General features: G+C 41.2%; 1 long non-coding RNA gene across 2 annotated transcripts; it reads right to left on the bottom strand.

Annotated features, from left to right (window-relative positions):
• Window positions 1-5,430: 5,430 nt before the first annotated feature.
• Window positions 5,431-18,592, bottom strand: LOC307180828. 2 transcript variants are annotated; one of them, XR_013825790.1, is made up of 9 exons: window positions 18,461-18,592; window positions 17,227-17,318; window positions 16,577-16,685; window positions 15,491-15,582; window positions 14,841-14,949; window positions 13,266-13,357; window positions 12,619-12,727; window positions 9,814-9,939; window positions 5,431-7,154 (listed from the first exon to the last, which is right to left on the bottom strand). It is a non-coding gene; the product is annotated as an uncharacterized lncRNA (long non-coding RNA). The 2 variants fall into 2 exon arrangements; XR_013825791.1 differs by lacking the exon at window positions 18,461-18,592 and adding an exon at window positions 17,540-17,659.
• Window positions 18,593-20,683: the final 2,091 nt, after the last annotated feature.

The raw sequence follows: 20,683 nt of genomic DNA, 5'->3' as shown, positions 1-20,683 counted from the left end.
TGTCCTGCAATTCCAGGTGCCCAAGACCCTGACCGACCTGAGCTGAGCAGCCTGGAGGGGCTGGTGCCTCTTTGGGGAATTCATCACCAGATTCTCAGCCTCATGATTCCCAGCAGACACATCTGGTGGTCTCTGGTCATCCTGAGGCCTTTGTCCCTATGACATAGACCAATTTGTGCAACTATAAGCCTTACCTGGGGCCTAGATAAGAATCTTTTCTCTAAGGAGCCCTGGCTGAGGGGGGCTGACACCAGTCTTCAGCATGACTTCTGACCCAGCCACACAGTTCCTGACAAAGGTCTGTGATCCAAAGCCTGAGCAATAAAAAGATTTCCAAACACCTTTAATGCGTAAACTTGAGTGTAAACTGACCAGATGTCAGGGATTTATCTTCTTCCATAAGAAAACAAAAACCAAAAAACAACTCCCTACATTCCCTCATTCCCTGCATTTTCTGTCATCCTTTGAGTGCCTCTTCACCTATATTTCTGAATCAAAGACAGTCATCAGGTGACTTGGGGGAAAGAGCAAACATCAGCCAGTTTTCCCTGGCTTTCAACTCACTGAAAACACTCCAAAGTTGATACAACCTAAGAACTTCTGCTCCCATGGGCCATCTTTTGTCCTTTACAAAAGGTTATTGTCAAGGCTAGGGGACTCCAGGGTTTGTAAGTCTATGGGCAACACACAACTTCAGTGCTCTGTAAACTCTTCCATTGGGAAGGGAAAAAAATGAATTTCCAAGATTTTGTTGGAATTTGCCATAATATTGGTTTCAGAACTCAATAAAGAGACCTTAATTGGATTAAGTGTATGTTTATATTTTAATCATCCATTAATTAAGAAAAAGTAGAAAAGTACACTTTTTTTTGGCCGCACTGTGAGGCTTGCAGGATCTTAGTTCCCCAACCAGGGATAGAACCTATGCCCCCTGCAGCGGAAGCGTGGAGTCCTAACCACTGTACCAGCAGGGAATTCCCAAAAAGTAGATGTTTTTTGTTTTTTAATTTTTTATTGAAGTGAAAAGATACAGATTTCCAAAAAACTTCCTGGAAATCAGGTAGCTAATATGAAACATTCAATGGAAGGCTTGAAAAAAAAAGTTGAGCAAATCTTCCAGAAAGTTGAATAAACAGACAAAAGGAGTGAAACAATTTTTTTAAGTCTTAATAAAGGTGATCTAGAATTAGAGTTTAAAACTTTCCAGATACTGAGAACAGAGGAAAAGGCAGAGAAAATTATCGAAGAAATAATCCAAGAATGTGCCTTAGAAATGAAGGCCATGTGTATCCAACACAAATGAATAACGACTTAGACAAAGGGATATTACTGTAAAATTTCAGAATACCAAGTAAAAATAAAAATAAATAGTAGATCCTAAAAAAAAAAAGAAGACAACCCAGGGACTTCCCTGGTGGCACAGTGGTTAAGAATCCACCTGCTTTGTGACAGCCTGGAGGGGTGGGATAGGGAGGGTGGGAGGGAGGAAGACGCAAGAGGGAAGAGATATGGGAACATATGTATATGTATAACTGATTCACTTTGTTATAAAGCAGAAACTAACACACCATTGTAAAGCAATTATACCCCAATAAAGATGTTAAAAAAAAAAAAAAAAGAATCCACTTGCCAATGCAGGGGACACGGGTTTGATCCCTGGTTCAGGAAGATCCCACGTGCTGCAGAGCAACTAAGCCCGTGTGCCCACAACTACTGAGCCTGAGCTCTAGAGCCCATGTGCCACAACTATTGAAGCCCGTGCACCTAAACTACTGAGCTCACATGCTGCAACTACTGAAGCCCACGCACCTAGAACCCATGCTCCGTGATAAGAGAAGCCACCACAATGAGAAGCCCACGCACCGCAACGAAGAGTAGCCCCCGCTTACCGCAACTAGAGAAAGCCTGCACACAGCAACGAAGATCAATGCAGCCAAAAAAAAGACAACCCAATAAAACAAGAAATGTGAACAGACAAGAATAAATGTGAATGAAAAATTAGCACATGAAAATAGGCTCAACATGTTGAAATGCAAATTCAAACCCCAAGAAGATGCCACACACTCCTTTTAGAATAGCTAAAATTAAAAAGACTGACCATCCCAGGAGTTAATGAGGATGTGAAGCAACCCTCATACACCGCTGGTGAGAATGCAAAATTGTACAGCCAGTTTGAAAAATATTTTGGTGGTTTGGCACTAAAGCTGTAAAAATAAATAAATAAACAAACTCCTGATGAATTAAAGAGAAAGAATTTATGGGACAAGCAGAGCAAAGAAACATATGTATGGTGAATGTGAATTAAGACAGAAGACAATATTAAAAGCAAATAGATGGTTATAATGAGAAGTACATAGGGGTTCTAAGAGTCCTGGGTTGAAAACTAGCTGCACTGGGGACTAGTGATTTGACCTTGAACAAGATACTTCTCTTCTCTTCTCTTCCATTACTTGACCTATAAAATGAGGATAACAGAGCAGTGAGGTGTTTTTTTTTAAGGGTAGTAACAGAGAGATTGAAATGTACTTATAGTGAAGCAGTACCTAGAGCACTCACACCATCCCCTGGGAGAAGCCATTCCTGACCACCTGGGTTACAGGGCTCTCCTCTGTATTCTGATCATCCCCTGGCTCTCCCCTGCCATGGCTCTCATCATAGTTGTTCTATCATTATGTTCTGGATGGTTCTCTACTCATTAACTCTGAGCTCTTTGAGAACTTATATCCTGCCTGAATCAATCATTCCTATGTCCTCAGAGCCTGCCTAGCCCAGAGCAAGGAGCTTGATTCCCGGCAGGGGCTCAGACAAGATTGTTTTTTGTCTTTGGTTTTGGGTTTGGTTTGGTTTGGCTTGGTTGACTGGGGGGTTTTGTCTGAGTGATGATGACACTAGATAATCAAGTTTAGAGGATGATGAAGTTCAGGAACCACTACTCCAAAATATGGCACCTTGACATGTTGAATACTTCCAGCTGAAGGAATTTAAGAAGCGGCAAGTACAGGCAGGATTTTCTGACCTTTCTCTGAAACAGGTCATAAGACCCTCATGTGAGAGGTGCCCTCCCTCTACCCGGAGGAAAGGAGCATCCTTATCTCCAAGACACAGGGACACTGACAAGAATCTGAACAGACAGGCCTTAATGTTTCCCCTAGTTTATTACACTCGGCTCACATTCTTTTTTATCTTATCACATTTTTCCAGGACTTCCCACTCTTCATCAAATCTAGCATAAAACGCTCAGGTTTAACCACTTCTTCGGGTCTTGTAAAACTTATATTAAACAAATTAATATGCTTTTCTCTTATCTTTCTTTTGTTACAGCAGCCCCAGCCAAGAACTTCAAAGGATAGAGAAAAAAGATATTTTTCCTCCCTACACCATTATGAAACTAGCATTTGGTTATTGGAAATAATACATTATAAACAAGAGATCATAGGAAATCTCTCTTTGCAAACTTCTGTTCTCTTAGAGGGGGATGTGCAGGAAAGGGTTACCTCAGTGGGCCTGGGTTGCTCAAATCCTGCACATACCAAAGAAAAGCCTGCCTCCGGGATTGGCCCTTGGATGGCTCCTGAGAGATAACTTCTGAGCCCTTCGAATATTTTGCCTGATAAGAGTTTTTGCATGTTTGAGACCTTGGGCCATGCTGTACCAGCAGGATCAAATAAGTTTATCCTAACAATGTGATTTATGATGACTGTCTGGTTTTGCTCTGGGGAGATATAGTCTGAGTAACTGAGATCAGTCACATGAACTCTGCATGCCTATGTGACTGACTCCCCCCAAAAAAAACATGGACACCAAGGCTCAGATGACCGTCCCTGGTTGGCAACATTTCACATGTATTGTCCCACACCATTGCTGGGAGAATATACAAACATGTCCCCATGCAACTCTACTGGGAAGGGACCCCTGGGAAAGGAATCTTGCACCTGGTTTCTCCTGGACTCCATCCCATACACCTTTTCCCTTTACTGATTCTAATCTGTATCCTTTCACTGTAATAAACCAAACCATGAGTATAACAGCTTCTGAGTCCTGTGAGTCCTTCTAACAGATCATCAAGCCTGAGGGTGATCTTGGGAATCTCTGGCACAGGGAGCTTGTGCCCTTTACCCACACTCTTGCCAGAATCATCTAGTACCAGTGTACTGCCCACATTTATATTTATAATGAACCTTAGTCACTGCTGCTTTCTCAGATCAGCCTCCAGGGGCTGCATTGGCTAATTCGCTAAAGCCTTCCCATATACAAAGGGGCTAAGGAACAGACTAGGCTCTCAATAAATACTCCTTGAATAAACACAACACTGCCAATCTGGTTATTTTAGTTTTAAGTGTAAGGCATAGATGTCACTCAGCCTTATATCAACAGAACCAAGTATGTGAACCCAGTGATCAGTGGGTGTGGGAAGTCCAGTTGGCCTCTTTCACCCTCACGAGTCTCCTCTCCTTGTTTTCCTCCTGCTTTGTGGCCACCCCACTCATCACTTTTTTTCTAGGTTCCATCCCTGTGTTCCTCCTTTGCACTTCAACTGCTCTTTTGTTTATGTGTCTTCTCTGCCCCACCAGTGTAATATCCCCCATGACAAACACCATATGTATCCATATGCTACCTCACTTATTTCACCACAGCAATCCTTTAGTGTAAATATTTTAATCCCTATTTTGGAAATGGAGAAACACAACCAAAGGATATAGATACCTTTCCCACCATCACACAGTGCGTGTCAGGGGCAGGATCGAAACCAATGGCTATTTCATGCCATGGCCTATAAGCAGACAGAATAGGTAGGACCCAAGTCGTTTGGCCTCAGCCAATTTCCCTGCTCCCTTTCCCTCTTCTACCTACATTCTAATCCTTTCATCCAACTCTACAGCCTAGGGACTTCTCACATACTTTGTAGCAAACGGGGATACCCTACGTTTAGTCTTTTTATTTGAACCATAGATTTTCAGTCCTTTTGGGTGAGGAAATATCTTTAAACCTGTATTAAGAGGGAGAAATAATTGCATTTATTATTCCTTAAGCAGGATGGATTCTGAGCAAGGTCTTTTCTTCAGAACCTTTTTTTGGAGTGTTAAAATAAAAATGGGAGCTCAGAGATGTAGCTTGCTCTCATTGTATACAGTAATAGGGGTATAAGGCTGGAATCAGGCAGTTGGGGGCTTCTGAGTGTGATCTGTGACTATCAGGCCAGTGGAGGATTTTGCAGAGGAAATAGAGATTTGTGGCTGCTCCCTCCCCACCTCTGAATAACTTGGAAGGATAGGGGTGTTTGCAGGGGATGTTGTGGCATTTTGCCATGAGGCCTGTGGCATAAGTTTTTTTCTCTGTCTCTCCACAAACTGTCCCCAAAAGGTTTAGTGTTCTAGTTATATTTTTCTGTAGCACTATAAGATAAGCATGTTATTATTTTTAAATGTTTGTTTTTAATATCAATGATTTCGTCTGGAATACCATCTGGGGCAACGCTTCATCTGCAGTATGTGGTCTGTGTTTCACATATTGGGAAACCCTTCCTTCAAGAGAAGAACAAAGCCTTTTAAGTCAAACAATTTTATATATTTTTAAAATTTAAATTAAATCTTATAAAAACATCACATTATAACTGAAATCATCATATACAGCATCAGTTCTGTACTCAACACTTCAGGAGCTTTTACTCTGAGAAAAGAGCAAGGGTTTTGAACTTCGAACTCGAACCCCCAATCTGCTTTTTACTGGGGTCAGAGATTCTCAATTTTGTGAAAACTCTGACTTTCTTTGTGAGGATCTGATGAGGTCATACATGTACAGAATCTAGCACACAAAAATGGCTAACAGTACATACTCTATAAATGTGAGTTTTTATAGTAAATCAACTATAGATTGATTTATAGATCTATAGAACTATAGAACTATAGATCTATAGATCTATAGAACTCAATAGATGAAGCTATGGTCGTAACTGTACACAGCTCCAGGGTTGGTCAGCCATTCGTGACCATACAGGACAGATCAAAATCATCTAGGCAAGTTAAAAGAGCCGTGACTTTTAACTTTCTGTGTACAGGAGATTGGTATCAGCATAGAAACAGGAGCAGGTAGCTTTCAGAGTGACAGCATCATTAGAGGTATCTTGCAGGGAAGATGGGCACCTCACAAAGTTTGAAGGGATGGCAACCTGGAGCTGCCCCTTCTGTCTCTACCTTTTAAGTAAAGTCCAATCTTCAAAGAGAAAGGCAATTCAGAAACAGCTGATCACAGGAAAGCCTGGCCCCACATTACTCACAGCCTTGAAGCTCTAGAGAATAGAAGAGGTTTTACATCCCAGCTCATTGTATGAAGCTAGCATAACCTTGATACCAAAGTCAAAGAGAGTACATGAAATAAAAGTATAGGCTAGTGTCACTCATGGGGACACACATAATCCTAAACAAATTATTAGGACATAGATTACTCATGACCAAACTGTTTATTTTAGGAATATAAAGTTGGCTTAAACATAGAAACTTATCCATTTAATTCAACCCATTAACATATTAATAGAGGGGAAAATCTTATGATCATCTCAATAAATGCACTTTAAGTGTTTGGTGAAATTCAACATGTAATCAACATGAATACTCTAAGCAAATTAATAATAAAATAGAATGACTTTGATAAAGTGTATCTACCAAAAGAAAAGCACAGTAAACACCATGGTGAAATATTGAAAATTTTCCATTTCTCATCAGGGAAAAACAAGGATATCCACTATCTACTATCTACTTTAAAATGAGAAAAGGAAATAAAAGCTGTAATGTTTAAAATGGCAGGAACAAAACATTATTATTCAAAGATGATATGATTATGTATTTTGAACACTGAAAAGGATCTAAAGATAAACTTTAGGACTTAAGCATATTTTAGCAAGGTTGCTGGGTAGAAAAAACAACACATAAAAATTAGGTCTCTATATACCAGATCAAACAAAATATAAAGTTTCCAAAAAAAGGTACAATTTTCAATAGCATCAAATACCTAGGAATAAATTTAACAGAAGACATGCAAGACTTCTTTGGACAAAACTGCAAAACTTTACTGAGAGAATTTTACAGTCACATTTCCAACACAAGAACAGCCTGCATGGTTACAGTTTGTCTTCATTTAAACCTGTGGTTGCCCTTCACCTGTAAGATAACATAACATTTGGGAATATTAGTTAGAACTTTATTCAGATGACGCTAAAGGGATACAGAGGACACTACAGTCTTAGTTTTATAAAATGGACTAAAACCAGAACCCTAAGGGTGACCCTTGGCTTATATACAGTTAAACTTCTGTAGAGACTTTGAAGGTAGACTTTCAGGCACTTCAACAATATTTGCTAAACACATCACTCTTTCTAGTGGTACAGAGAAACAAAGAGACTGTTCAAGTTCAGAACTGATTAAGCCCAATGCTTCCATTCAGAAGTAGTTTTAAGTAGAAAGCAACATTTTTTTATACTTTTAGTAAAAATCCAACCAAACAACAAATAAAAAACCTAAGAAACAAAAGAAACTTTTAAAAAGTTCATTTAAATGTTTTGACTTGAAAAAAAATTCTTAATATAGGATATCTAAAACAGTAATGTCACACTTAGAATTGCTTAAATGGAAAACAGAAAGGCTAGTATTGCATTTGTTTTGGCTCTACTGTGGAAAAGTACAAAACTTTCTATGAGCCAGTTTAGCCCTTACATAGTAGTAGGTTAACCATTTGTCCCTGTTTTCATCCATACTCCTATGAGTAGTGACTCTCTACACACCTAAAAGCATTCCAGTTTGTATAATAAATTATATGGTTACACTAGTTTTAAGTCATTACCATCAAAAGTAACATCACATTGTGAAGGAAAATAGTACCATGTCTCACAGTCCGGAAGAAAAAAAAGGACAGAAGTGGGGTGGAGAGAAAGGAAAAAAACCTAGAGAGCCAAATATCTAGATAGACAGAAAGATAATATAGTCAATATCTGTTAGTGTCTTTTTCATAATCCTTATTGTGTACACTTAGCCTTTTGTCTGTTTTCTGCAAGATTATTTAAACTAGTGGATCTTCTATTCACAAATATTTTCTAAAAGAGCAATCTCATTGATTTATTAGTTGTATTATTTTTCCTTTTCCTAATGATTCATACCTGTCTTTTATTAAGAATCCCCTTCCTCTTCCCCTTAGATTTATTTTGTTGCCTTGTTATTATTTTCTTATATTGGATGCTCATGTAATTTTATTATCTTTTTTAACAGCCTATGTATTTAAGGCTATGATCTTCCTATGAGTACATTTTAGCCATGTTCAGTAGGTTCCTGAAAGTAGCCTGAAAACTATCTTTTAACGTAAAGAGTCTGGAATGGACCAGGAATGTAAAGTGAAAATATTTAGAAGACTAATGCAGGGTAATTTCTTCTCTAAACATCAAGTGCTTCCTTTAAATTCAGAAGCTGTGTGATTAATGGTCAGTAATTTGGAAAACACACATGTAAAACACACTTAAATTGATTACTCAGGAAGTACTTCAGTTACGGTCTTTGAAATTCAATCTTAACAATTTGATGCCTCAAGGAGCAAAATTTTCACACATTTGACATGGTTAGAGGTGATTATATCATACTATCCACATTTTATTAGGAACAGTAGCTCATTAAGACTGACAGTGGGGACAGGGAGCGTGCTCAGCACAGGTATCTTACTAACAGTCACCTTGACCATCACTGACTACATGCACTCTCTACTTGATCACCCACAGAGACCAGAGACTAGACTGTCTCTTGATATTTTATTATTCAGTCATCTGAGGCTTCATTCCGGGAAGGATTTAAAATGCAATTGTTGGGCTTCCTTGGTGGCGCAGTGGTTGAGAGTCTGCCTGCCGATGCAGGGGACACGGGTTCGTGTCCCGGTCCGGGAAAATCCCACATGCCGCGGAGCGGCTGGGCCCGTGAGCCATGGCTGCTGAGCCTGCACGTCCAGAGCCTGTGCTCCGCAACGGGAAAGGCCACAACAGTGAGAGGCCCGCGTATCGCAAAAAAATAAAATAAAGCTCAATTGTTCACATTTTTGTCAATTATACATCAATAAAACTGGAAGAAAAAATAAAATGCAATTGTTCTTTAAAAGCCAGATAATTCAGAATTCAACAGAATCCGAGGACAGGCATTCAGAACTCCAACAGAATAACAAATATCAAGCAAAGTGTTAGTTCATTTTCTTAGTAGTGATGAAACCTCAATTCAAATGTAATTTGACTCAGGTCAGGATTTGATGATTTATGATAAACAAAATCACATAAAGCAGCTTATCTTTGTATTCTATGCAACAGAACCAGAGTAAGTAAAAATGAGAATTGAAAATAATTTTTAAATATCTGATTTGAAGTCACTATTTTTATAAGAGCAAAGATGGGTTTAGAAATTAAGGGATTTGCCCAGAGTCACACAAATTATGTTGGAGCTGGTACTAGAACCTACTTCAGCGCTTCAGCATATTTCATACAAACTGATGTGTGTTACAAATGCATTACACGTTTGTTAAATGCAGATCTCTATAAAAGCATCTGAAAATTATTAACTGTTGGTTAAAGGGCTTATACTTAAAAGTAAGAAAATGCTTTCATTTTATAATTCAATATGGCTTTGACCCAATTTGTTTCTATACCTGATAGTTAAGGTCTGAACTACATTTCAAATCAGCTTTATATGTGAACTCTGCTATTAAACCAACAGTAATGTTATCTTTATATTATTAAAAATATAATATTGTGGAAAACAGACACCCTATAATTTGCATGCATAATAGATAACATACCTGCTTCTGGCTCTTTAATGGGCTCTGGATTTGGCAGTCTCTTCCTCTTGACATCAGAACCATCTCCACACCCACACCCAGTCTTTGGCTGAGCCAGTTCCTGCTGATTAGCTTCCAGGGCAGGACCTTGCAAATAAAAAGTTTATCAATTTAAGAAGTAAAACTTAAGATATAAATAAGGGAATGATAATATTCACTCCTTCAGTGTTATGAAGTAAAAGCCTTAGGCTAGTGTGGTAATAAATGTGATGCATGAGAATCCCAAGAGCATTATTTCAGGAGTCTGTTACAAGAAACAGGGTTTTATTACCCTCTTCCTTTCCCAAGACTGCCCTCAGACAAATTAGGTGCTCCCTTTGTACTTATCCATATTGTACCTGTGACTGTACTTATCAGTGATTCGTTTGGGTCTCTCCGACTAAATTGTGAGCTCAAGGTTGAAACCATGTCTCCTATTAGTACTTAGCATATTACATGGCATGAGCAGACAACGATAAATGTTGAGTGGGGAAAAAAGTCTTAAAAAATACCTCAAACTGATTAACATTTTGCAAACCAACTGGTATGTCCTCTTCAAAAATGTCAAGTGTCATGAATGCCAGAAAACTAAACAGACATGACAACTAAATGCAATGCATGATCCTGGACTGAACTCTGGATAAAAAAAAATTCTATAAAGGAAGTTATTGGGACAACTGGGGAAATTTGAATATACACTGTGTATTTAATGATTGCATATTCTCATTGTCAAATTTCCTGATTCTGATAATTGTACAGTGATTAGAGCCAAGAGAATTACTTTTTCTTTGTTCTCAGGCTATACATACACTAATGTACTTAGGGTAAAGGGTCATGATAGTTGAACCTTTATCTAAATGACTCAGTAGTAATAAGAGCAAACATATCAGTTAAGTGTGTATGTGTGTGTGTATACATACAGAGGGGAAGGGAAGAGGATATGAAACCAATGTGGTAAAAACTATTAACAATCGGTGAATCTAGGTGAAAAGTTTATGAGTTAATTGTACTATTCTTGCAAATTTTCTGTAAATTTTATGTTTTTAGAAATATAAAGTAAAAATTAAAGAGAATACATGACAACTACATTGTACTTCAGGAAGACAAGAGTGATCTTATTTTTAATTGTGGTTTAAAAACACATAACAGCGAATTCCCTGGTGGTCCAGTAGTTAGGACTCTGTGCTTTCACTGCTGAGAGCCCAGGTTCAATCCCTGGTCAGAGAACTAAGATCCCACAAGCCACATGGCCAAAAGAACAAAAAAATTTTTTTAAAAAGCACGTAACATAAAACTTACCATCTTAACCATTTTTAAGTGTACAGTTCAGTAAGGGGTTATTTTTGCATCATTAGCAGAAACTAGAAATGGACTTTACATATTTGTTTTCCTGTATTATGAAACCTTTATTTTAAATGGTCTAAGAATAAACCATAATAAACGTATAATTTCTGTATTTTGCTAAAGTGTACTAAAAGCAGTGAGCATCAGCTATTTACAAAGCCTGAAGTCTATACCACGTATAGGATTTCAATTACAATTAAAAGGTAATCTTCTGAAGAGTTAGCTCAGTGCATTTGCAGGCCCATGACAAATCTTATAGTTGTGACAGCCACGCTCTACTGGGGTAGCCAGAAACTTACTTCGTTAAAATAAACAAAAGCTATATTTAGGTCCAAAGGTCCTATATGTAACTTTCCATAAATAAATCCCATGTAGAACAAAGTAAAATTATTTAACTTTTAAATTTAAAAAATAACCAAAATAGGGGTTTCCTGGTGGCACAGTGGTTGGGAGTCCGCCTGCCAATGCAGGGGACATGGGTTCGTGCCCCGGTCTGGGAAGATCCCACATGCTGCGGAGCGGCTGAGCCCAGGAGCCATGGCCACTGGGCCTGCGCGTCCGGAGCCTGTGCTCCGAACAAGAGAGGCCATAACAGTGAGAGGCCTGCGTAAAGCAAAAAAAAAAAAAAAAAAAAAAAAACAAACAGTAAAATTATTTAAGAATAACAGTCAAATATACAATGAGAATAAAGGAAATGGGGTAGAAAGAAATGAAAGGGCATTGTTGCCAGTCATATTCTACAAACCTTTAACCGTGGCCTGAGTTATGTAAATGTTTTGCTTCAAAATACTATGTATATCCGGGGAAATAATGTCTGTCTCATGTTAATCTTAGAATAATTAATCTTTTGATTTTCCTAAGCATAGAAGGATTTAACCACCTTTTAAAAACCACTTTAAAACAATCATACTAAACCAGCTACCTGTATGACAGTATCCTGAACTATCCAGCTTTTATCAAACTTACCATGTAAAAATATCAATTACAGAAACAATGGCCATCATGCATGACTCATTTCTGGAGCCTCTATCCTACTACATTGAACTGGGGCAATACTGAGCTACATTACAGTACAGACATTTGAGTTTTGAGCAAAATCATTCACCTTTTTTACAGCAACATTCATGGTAGGAAGACACAAACTCTGGAGTGAAATACAGATTTTGTATTGAAAAGCCAAGTGCTCTTTGATAAGCCCAATCCTTTAGCCTCAATTTTCTCATTCATAAATTGGGGAAAATTTATTATAGCGAGGGATTGCCCTAAGCTGCAAATTATACTCTCTTCACTTCTCCAGCCAATTTTCAGGCCATGTTTGAGATCCCTTTCTATTGTTTTCTTTCTTTCTCTGACCGGTATATCATAATGCATGAGACACCACACACACACACACACACACACACACACACACCCAACAGGCATTCTTCTTCCCCTTCCCTTCACCTTGAACTGAAGATGCTCCTTCATCCTTTTCCTCTTGACCAAGTATAATGTCCTGACTTTTAGTTAGTGGCTTCTCTTGTTGAGGTTTCTTATCACCAGGCTGCTGGAACTATGGGTGTGTGTGTGCAAATGAAAAGTTTTGTTACTAATACGTGTCAACAATATAAATATACAAAATACAAAGATACATTTGATCATAAATAAATCTAAAGACATTTTTCAAATACTATTCAGTACACTTTTTTTTTTGGAGCAGAGAAAGTTGTATTACAAGTCCATGCTAGGAGACGAGGTGGCTCATGCCCTAAAAAGCCTCGAGCTCCCAGCATACTTATTCTTAACAAAGTTCCTCTTCCCACAGAGAGGCTACTCCAAGAAAACTGTTACCCACAAGGACTTTGGAAGCTATTTTAATCTATGTCAGGATGGCTGTGTGCAATCTGTTAATAAGCATGAGAAGGAAGTCATCAGTCAAATTCCCCAGGAACGTAACAGCATTCATCCAGGCAACACCAGAGTGTAATCCTCCTGGATCAATGTTCCTTATCACATGGAAGACCTTTATCACTGTATCTATATTAGTTCAACAACATTTGCACACAAATTAATTTCTACTAATAAAAATCATCAAATGTTAAAACACTTACAAACACAGGCCAAACTGCCCTGGGATATCTTTGATCATCACGTCTTTCTTTAGGTCTGTATGTTGACTTTATTCTCCGACTCATATTTCCCACTGAAAACAGAACATTGTCATTTGGAAAATGCACTTAAGAGGATAAATATATTTGAACACTTCCGTGGCCAAATGATGATGTATACTATTTTTGTAATACTGAACACATTTTCAAAATAAGTCTCAAGGTAATTTAAATGTGTGTGCTTTCCAATCACACCAAATCTGGCAACTTGCAAAAGCAATTGTTATGTCATGGCCAAGCTGACAGAAAAATCACCTTAAAACACATAGTAGGGCTTCCCTAGTGGCGCAGTGGTTGAGGGTCCGCCTGCCGATGCAGGGGATGCGGGTTCGTGCCCCGGTCCGGGAGGATCCCACGTGCTGCGGAGCAGCTGGGCCCGTGAGCCATGGCCGCTGGGCCTGCGCGTCCGGAGCCTGTGCTCCGCAGCGGGTGAGGCCATGGAGGTAAGAGGCCCGCGTACCAAAGAAAAAAAATAAAATAACCAAAATAACAGTAAAATTATTTATGAATAACAGTCAAATATACAATGAGAATAAAGAAAATGGGGTAGAAAGAAATGAAAGGGCATTGTTGCCAGTCATATTCTACAAACCTTTAATAGTAGCCTAAGTTATGTAAATGTTTTGCTTCAAAATACTATATATATCCAGGAGAAATAATGTCTGTCTCATGTTAGTCTTAGAATAATTAATCTTTTGATTTTCCTAACCATAGAAGGATTTAACCACCTTTTAAAAACCACTTTAGGGCTTCCCTGGTGGCGCAGTGGCTGAGAGTCCACCTGCTGATGCAGGGGACACGGATTTGTGCCCCAGTCCGAGAAGATCCCACATGCCGCGGAGCGGCTGGGCCCGTGAGCCATGGCCGCTGAGCCTGCGCGTCCGGAGCCTGTGCTCCACAACAGGAGAGGCCACAACAGTGAGAGGCCCGTGTACCGCAAAAAAAAAAAAAAAAAAAAAAAAAAAAAAAAGACTTATAAAAAGTCATACTAAACCAGTTGCCTGTATGCCAGTATCCTGAACTATCCAGCTTTTATCAAACTTACCATGTAAAAATATCAATTACAGAAACAATGGCCATCATGCATGATTCATTTCTGGAGCCTCTATCCTACTACATTGAACTGGGGCAATACTGAGCTACATTACAGTACAGACATTTGAGTTTTGAGCAAAATCATTCACCTTTTTTACAGCAACATTCATGGTAGGAAGACCTAGACTCTGGAGTGAAATACAGATTTTGTATTGAAAAGCCAAGTGCTCTTTGATAAGCCCAATCCTTTAGCCTCAATTTTCTCATTCATAAATTGGGGAAAATTTATTATAGCGAGGGATTGCCCTAAGCTGCAAATTATACTCTCTTCACTTCTCCAGCCAATTTTCAGGCCATGTTTGAGATCCCTTTCTATTGTTTTCTTTCTTTCTCTGACCGGTATATCATAATGCATGAGACACCACATACACACACACACACACACACACCCCCAACAGGCATTCTTCTTCCCCTTCCCTTCACCTTGAACTGAAGATGCTCCTTCATCCTTTTTCTCTTGACCAAGTATAATGTCCTGACTTTTAGTTAGTGGCTTCTCTTGTTGAGGTTGCTTATCACCAGGCTGCTGGAACTATGGGTGTGTGTGTGCAAATGAAGAGTTTCGTTACTAATACACATCAACAATATAAATATACAAAATACAAAGATACATTTGATCATAAATAAATCTAAAGACATGTTTCAAATACTATTCAGTACACTTTTTTTTTTTTTGGAGCAGAGAAAGTTGTATTACAAGTCCATGCTAGGAGACGAGGTGGCTCATGCCCTAAAAAGCCTCGAGCTCCCAGCATACTTATTCTTAACAAAGTTACTCTTCCCACAGAGAGGCTACTCCAAGAAAACTGTTACCCACAAGGACTTTGGAAGCTATTTTAATCTATGTCAGGATGGCTGTGTGCAATCTGTTAATAAGCATGAGAAGGAAGTCATCAGTCAAATTCCCCAGGAACGTAACAGCATTCATCCAGGCAACACCAGAGTGTAATCCTCCTGGATCAATGTTCCTTATCACATGGAAGACCTTTATCACTGTATCTATATTAGTTCAACAACATTTGCACACAAATTAATTTCTACTAATAAAAATCATCAAATGTTAAAACACTTACAAACACAGGCCCAACTGCCCTGGGATAGCCTTGATCATCACCTCTTTCTTTAGGTCTGTATGTTGACCTTATTCTCCGACACATATATCCCACTGAAAACAGAACACTGTCATTTGGAAAATGCACTTAAGAGGATAAATATATTTGAACACTTCCGTGGCCAAATAATGATGTATACTATTTTTGTAATATTAAACACAGTTTCAAAATAATTCTCAAGGTAATTTAATTGTGCGTGATTTCCAATCACACCAAATCTGGCAACTTGCAAAAGCAATTGTTTATGTCATGGCCACGCTGACAGAAAAATCACTTTAAACCACATAGTAGGGCTTCCCTAGTGGCACAGTGGTTGAGGGTCCGCCTCCCGATGCAGGGTACGCGGGTTCGTGCCCCGGTCCGGGAAGATCCCACATGCCGTGGAGCGGCTGGGCCCGTGAGCCATGGCCGCTGAGCCTGCGCGTCCGGAGCCTGTGCTCCACAACAGGAGAGGCCACAACAGTGAGAGGCCCGTGTACCGCAAAAAAAAAAAAAAAAAAACACTTATAAAAAATCATACTAAACCAGCTACTTGTATGACAGTCTCCTGAACTATCCAGCTTTTATCAAACTTACCATGTAAAAATATCAATTACAGAAACAATGGCCATCATGCACGACTCATTTCTGGAGCCTCTATCCTACTACATTGAACTGGGGCAATACCGAGCTACATTACAGTACAGACATTTGAGTTTTGAGCAAAATCATTCACCTTTTTTACAGCAACACTCATGGTAGGAAGACACAAACTCTGGAGTGAAATACAGATTTTGTATTCGAAAGCCAAGTGCTCTTTGATAAGCCCAATCCTTTAGCCTCAATTTTCTCATTCATAAATTGGGGAAAATTTATTATAGTGAGGGATTGCCCTAAGCTGCAACTTATACTCTCTTCACTTCTCCAGCCAATTTTCAGGCCATGTTTGAGATCCCTTTCTATTGTTTTCTTTCCTTCTCTGACCGGTATATCATAATGCATGAGACACCACATACACACACACACACACACACACCCAACAAGCATTCTTCTTCCCTTTCCCTTCACCTTGAAGTGAAGATGCTCCTTCAGCCTTTTTCTCTTGACCAAGTATAATGTCCTGACTTTTAGTTAGTGGCTTCTCTTGTTGAGGTTGCTTATCACCGGGCTGCTGGAACTATGGGTGTGTGTGTGTGCAAATGAAAAGTTTTGTTACTAATACACGTCAACAGTATAAATATACAAAATACAAAGATACATTTGATCATAAATAAATCTAAAGACATTTTTCAAATACTATTCAGTACACTTTTTTTTTTTGGAGCAGAGAAAGTTGTATTACAAGTCCATGCTAGGAGACGAGGTGGCTCATGCCCTAAAAAGCCTCGAGCTCCCAGCATACTTATTTTTAACAAAGTTCCTCTTCCCACAGAGAGGCTACTCCAAGAAAACTGTTACCCACAAGGACTTTGGAAGCTATTTTAATCTATGTCAGGATGGCTGTGTGCAATCTGTTAATAAGCATGAGAAGGAAGTCATCAGTCAAATTCCCCAGGAACGTAACAGCATTCATCCAGGCAACACCAGAGTGTAATCCTCCTGGATCAATGTTCCTTATCACATGGAAGACCTTTATCACTGTATCTATATTAGTTCAACAACATTTGCACACAAATTAATTTCTACTAGTAAAAATCATCAAATGTTAAAACACTTACAAACACAGGCCCAACTGCCCTGGGATAGCCTTGATCATCACGTCTTTCTTTAGGTCTGTATGTTGACTTTATTCTCCGACTCATATTTCCCACTGAAAACAGAACATTGTCATTTGGAAAATGCACTTAAGAGAATAATTATATTTGAACACTTCTGTGGCCAAATGATGATGTATACTATTTTTGTAATATTGAACACGTTTTCAAAATAAGTCTCAAGGTAATTTAAATGTGTGTGCTTTCCAATCACACCAAATCTGGCAACTTGCAAAAGCAATTGTTTATGTCATGGCCAAGCTGACAGAAAAATCACCTTAAAACACATGGTAGGGCTTCCCTGGTGGCGCAGTGGTTGAGGGTCCGCCTGCTGATGCAAGGGACGCGGGTTCGTGGCCCGGTCTGGGAGGATCCCACCTGCCGTGGAGCGGCTGGGCCCGTGAGCCATGGCCGGGGCCTGTGCTCCGCAGAGGGAGACACCACGGCAGTGAGAGGCCCACGTACAGCAAAAAAAAAAAAAAAACAAAAACATAGTAAAAGACAAGAACACATTTCTGATGAGTTTTGGATTCACAACTTCATACACCATTATGGAGACATTTAGTAAAATACTACTGGAAATTTAAAACTTCAGGGACTATTGCTTTCGTCACACTCTTGTTTACCAAGCCCTTGCCCCCACCCTAATTAAATTCTTTTGGAACACAAAGCCACACTCACTCGTTCGCATATTGCCTACGGCTATTTTTGCATTTGCAGAGTTGAGCGGCTGCAGTAAAGACTCCTATGAGGCACTCTCCTTCCTTGGCACCCTGTTCGGGGCACTACAAATCTCAGGATGCCGTTACAACCCCACATTGGTCTAGTGTCTAGGCCTTTCCTTTACCTCCCGCCCCGCCCCCATGCCCCGGGCCCCACTGCTGACTCCGGATTCTGTGCTCTGTCTGCAGTTCCAGGGCCTCCAGGACCCAGATACTGCAAATAACCCCGCCATGACTCGCTCTACCTTCATCTGACCTCCCTAACCTCCACCGCCCACCGCCCACCGCCCTCCCTTTCCAGCCACCAGGACGAGAGTTATGGTGGCCATGACACCTGTGGTGAGAAGGACAACGACCTCGAGGGCTTTCCTCCTCAGAGGCCATAGATCGCACCGCCTGACCCGCCCGAAGCCCGCTGGCTCCCCCTCACACACACGCACACTTAAACTCCAAGCAGGACAGATCTGTGGACCTACCTGGTGAGTCTCAGCCAGGCAGAAAGAACGGAGAGGCTAAGACGCGATGCGCGCAGCTCCGCACCCAGACGACGTTGCACACGCCGCACAAGGGCCGACGGGAAGGCGTGCAGCCCTGAGCATGCGCACTGCGTCTCGCACGTGCTGCGTGGGCTGGTTTCCCCGCCCCTCCACGGGACCCCACAGAGAACTCCCGGATCTGTACTCGTCTGCACTTCCGGTCCCTCCAGGGTTCAGATACCTCAAGTAACGCCCCCAAGCCCCTCCCAACTTTCAACTTCCCCTCTCCCCTTTGTGGCCCGTTTTCCATTATCCCAGCCCCCACTATGACAAGGGCTGTGGTAGTTGCCTGTGAAATGAGTAGAATGCCTGCTAAAACCGAAATGACAATATACTCCATAGGATTTGCATAAGCCCAGGCCTCAGAACCTAATATTCAAAACGTCCAGCATATGATTCAAAATTACTCAGGGAAGATGGCAGAAGACTAAGACGCGGAGATCACCTTGCTCCCCACAGATACACCAGAAATACATCTACACGTGGAACAACTCGTACAGAACACCTACTGAATGCTCGCAGAAGACCTCAGACCTTCCAAAAGGTAAGAAACTCCCCACGTACCAGGGTAGGGCAAAAGAAAAAACAGAGACAAAAGAATAGGGATGGGACCTGCACCAGTGGGAGGGATCTGTGAAGGAGGAAAGGTTTCCACACACTAGGACGCCCCTTCGCGGGCGGAGACTGCAGGTGGCGGAGGGGGAAAGCTTCAGAGCCGGGGAGGAGAGCGCAGCCACAGGGGTGCGGAGGGCAAAGCGGGGAGATTCCCGCACAGAGGATCGGTGCCAACCGGCACTCACCAGCCCGAGAGGCTTGTCTGCTCACCCACCAGGGCGGGTGGGGTTGCGAGCTGAGGCTAGGGCTTTGGTCTGAGTGCAGGGAGAGGACTGGGGTTGGCGGCGTGAACACAGCCTGAGGGGTTAGTGCACCACGGCTAGCCGGGAGGGAGTCCGGGAAAAGGTCTGGAGCTGCCGAAGAGGCAAGAGACGTTTTCTCGCCTCTGTTTCCTGGTGCACGAGGAGAGGGGATTAAGAGCGCTGCTCAAAGGAGCTCCAGAGACGGGCGCGAGCCGCGGCTAAAAGCGCGGACCCCAGAGACGGGTGGGAGACGCTAAGGCTGCTGCTGCCGCCGCCAAGAAGCCTGTGTGCGAGCACAGGTCACTCTCCACACCTCCCTTCCGGGGAGCCGGTGCAGCCGGTCACTGCCGGGTTCCCGGGATCCAGGGACAACTTCCCCGGGAGAACGCACAGCAGGCCTCAGGCTGGTGCAACGTTACACTGGCCTCTGCCGCCGCAGGCTGGCCCCGCACTCCGCGCCCCTCCCTCCTCCCGGCCTGAGTGAGCTAGAGCCCCCGAATCAGCGGCTCCTTTAACCCCGTCATGTCTGAGCAAAAAACAGATGCCCTCCGGCGACCTACACGCAGAGGCGGGGCCGAATCCAAAGCTGAGCCCCGGGAGCTGTGGTAACAAAGAAGAGAAAGGGAAATCTCTCCCAGCAGCCTCAGAAGCAGCGGATTAAAGCTCCACAATCAACTTGATGTACCCTGAATCTGTGGAATACATGAATAGAAAACGAATCATCGCAAATGGAGGAGGTGGACTATGAGAGCAAGATTTATGATTTTTTCCCCTTTTCCTCTTTTTGTCACTGTGTATGTGTATGCTTCTGTGTGAGATTTTGTCTGTATAGCTTTGCTTCCACCATTTGTCCTAAGGTTCTATCCGTCCGTTTTTTTTTCATTTTTTTCTTAATAATTATTTTCTAATTTAATAACTTTATTATTTTTTACTTTATTTTCTTTCTTTCTTTCTTTCTTTCTTTTTTCTTTCCTTCCCTCCTTCCTTCCTTCCTTCCTCCCTCCCACCGTCCCTCCCTCCCTCCCTCCCTCCTTCCTCTCTTTCTTTCCTTCTTTTCTTCTTTCTTTCTTTCTTTCTTCCTGCTTCTCCTAATTCTTTATCTCTACTTTTTCTCCCTTTTATTCTGAGCCGTGTGGATGAATGCCTCTTGGTTCTACAGCCAGGAGTCAGTGCTGTGCCTCTGAGGTGGGAGAGCCAACTTCCGGACACTGGCCAACAAGAGACCTCCCAACTCCACATAATATCAAACGGCGAAAGTCTCCCAGAGATCTCCAACTCAATGCCAGCACCCAGCTCCACTCAACGA

Source organism: Stenella coeruleoalba (genome assembly GCF_951394435.1).
Source record: "Stenella coeruleoalba genome assembly, chromosome: X".
NCBI lineage: Eukaryota > Metazoa > Chordata > Mammalia > Artiodactyla > Delphinidae > Stenella > Stenella coeruleoalba.
Note: the sequence above shows the minus strand (reverse complement) of the source record. Positions and strands in the feature narration are given on the sequence as shown.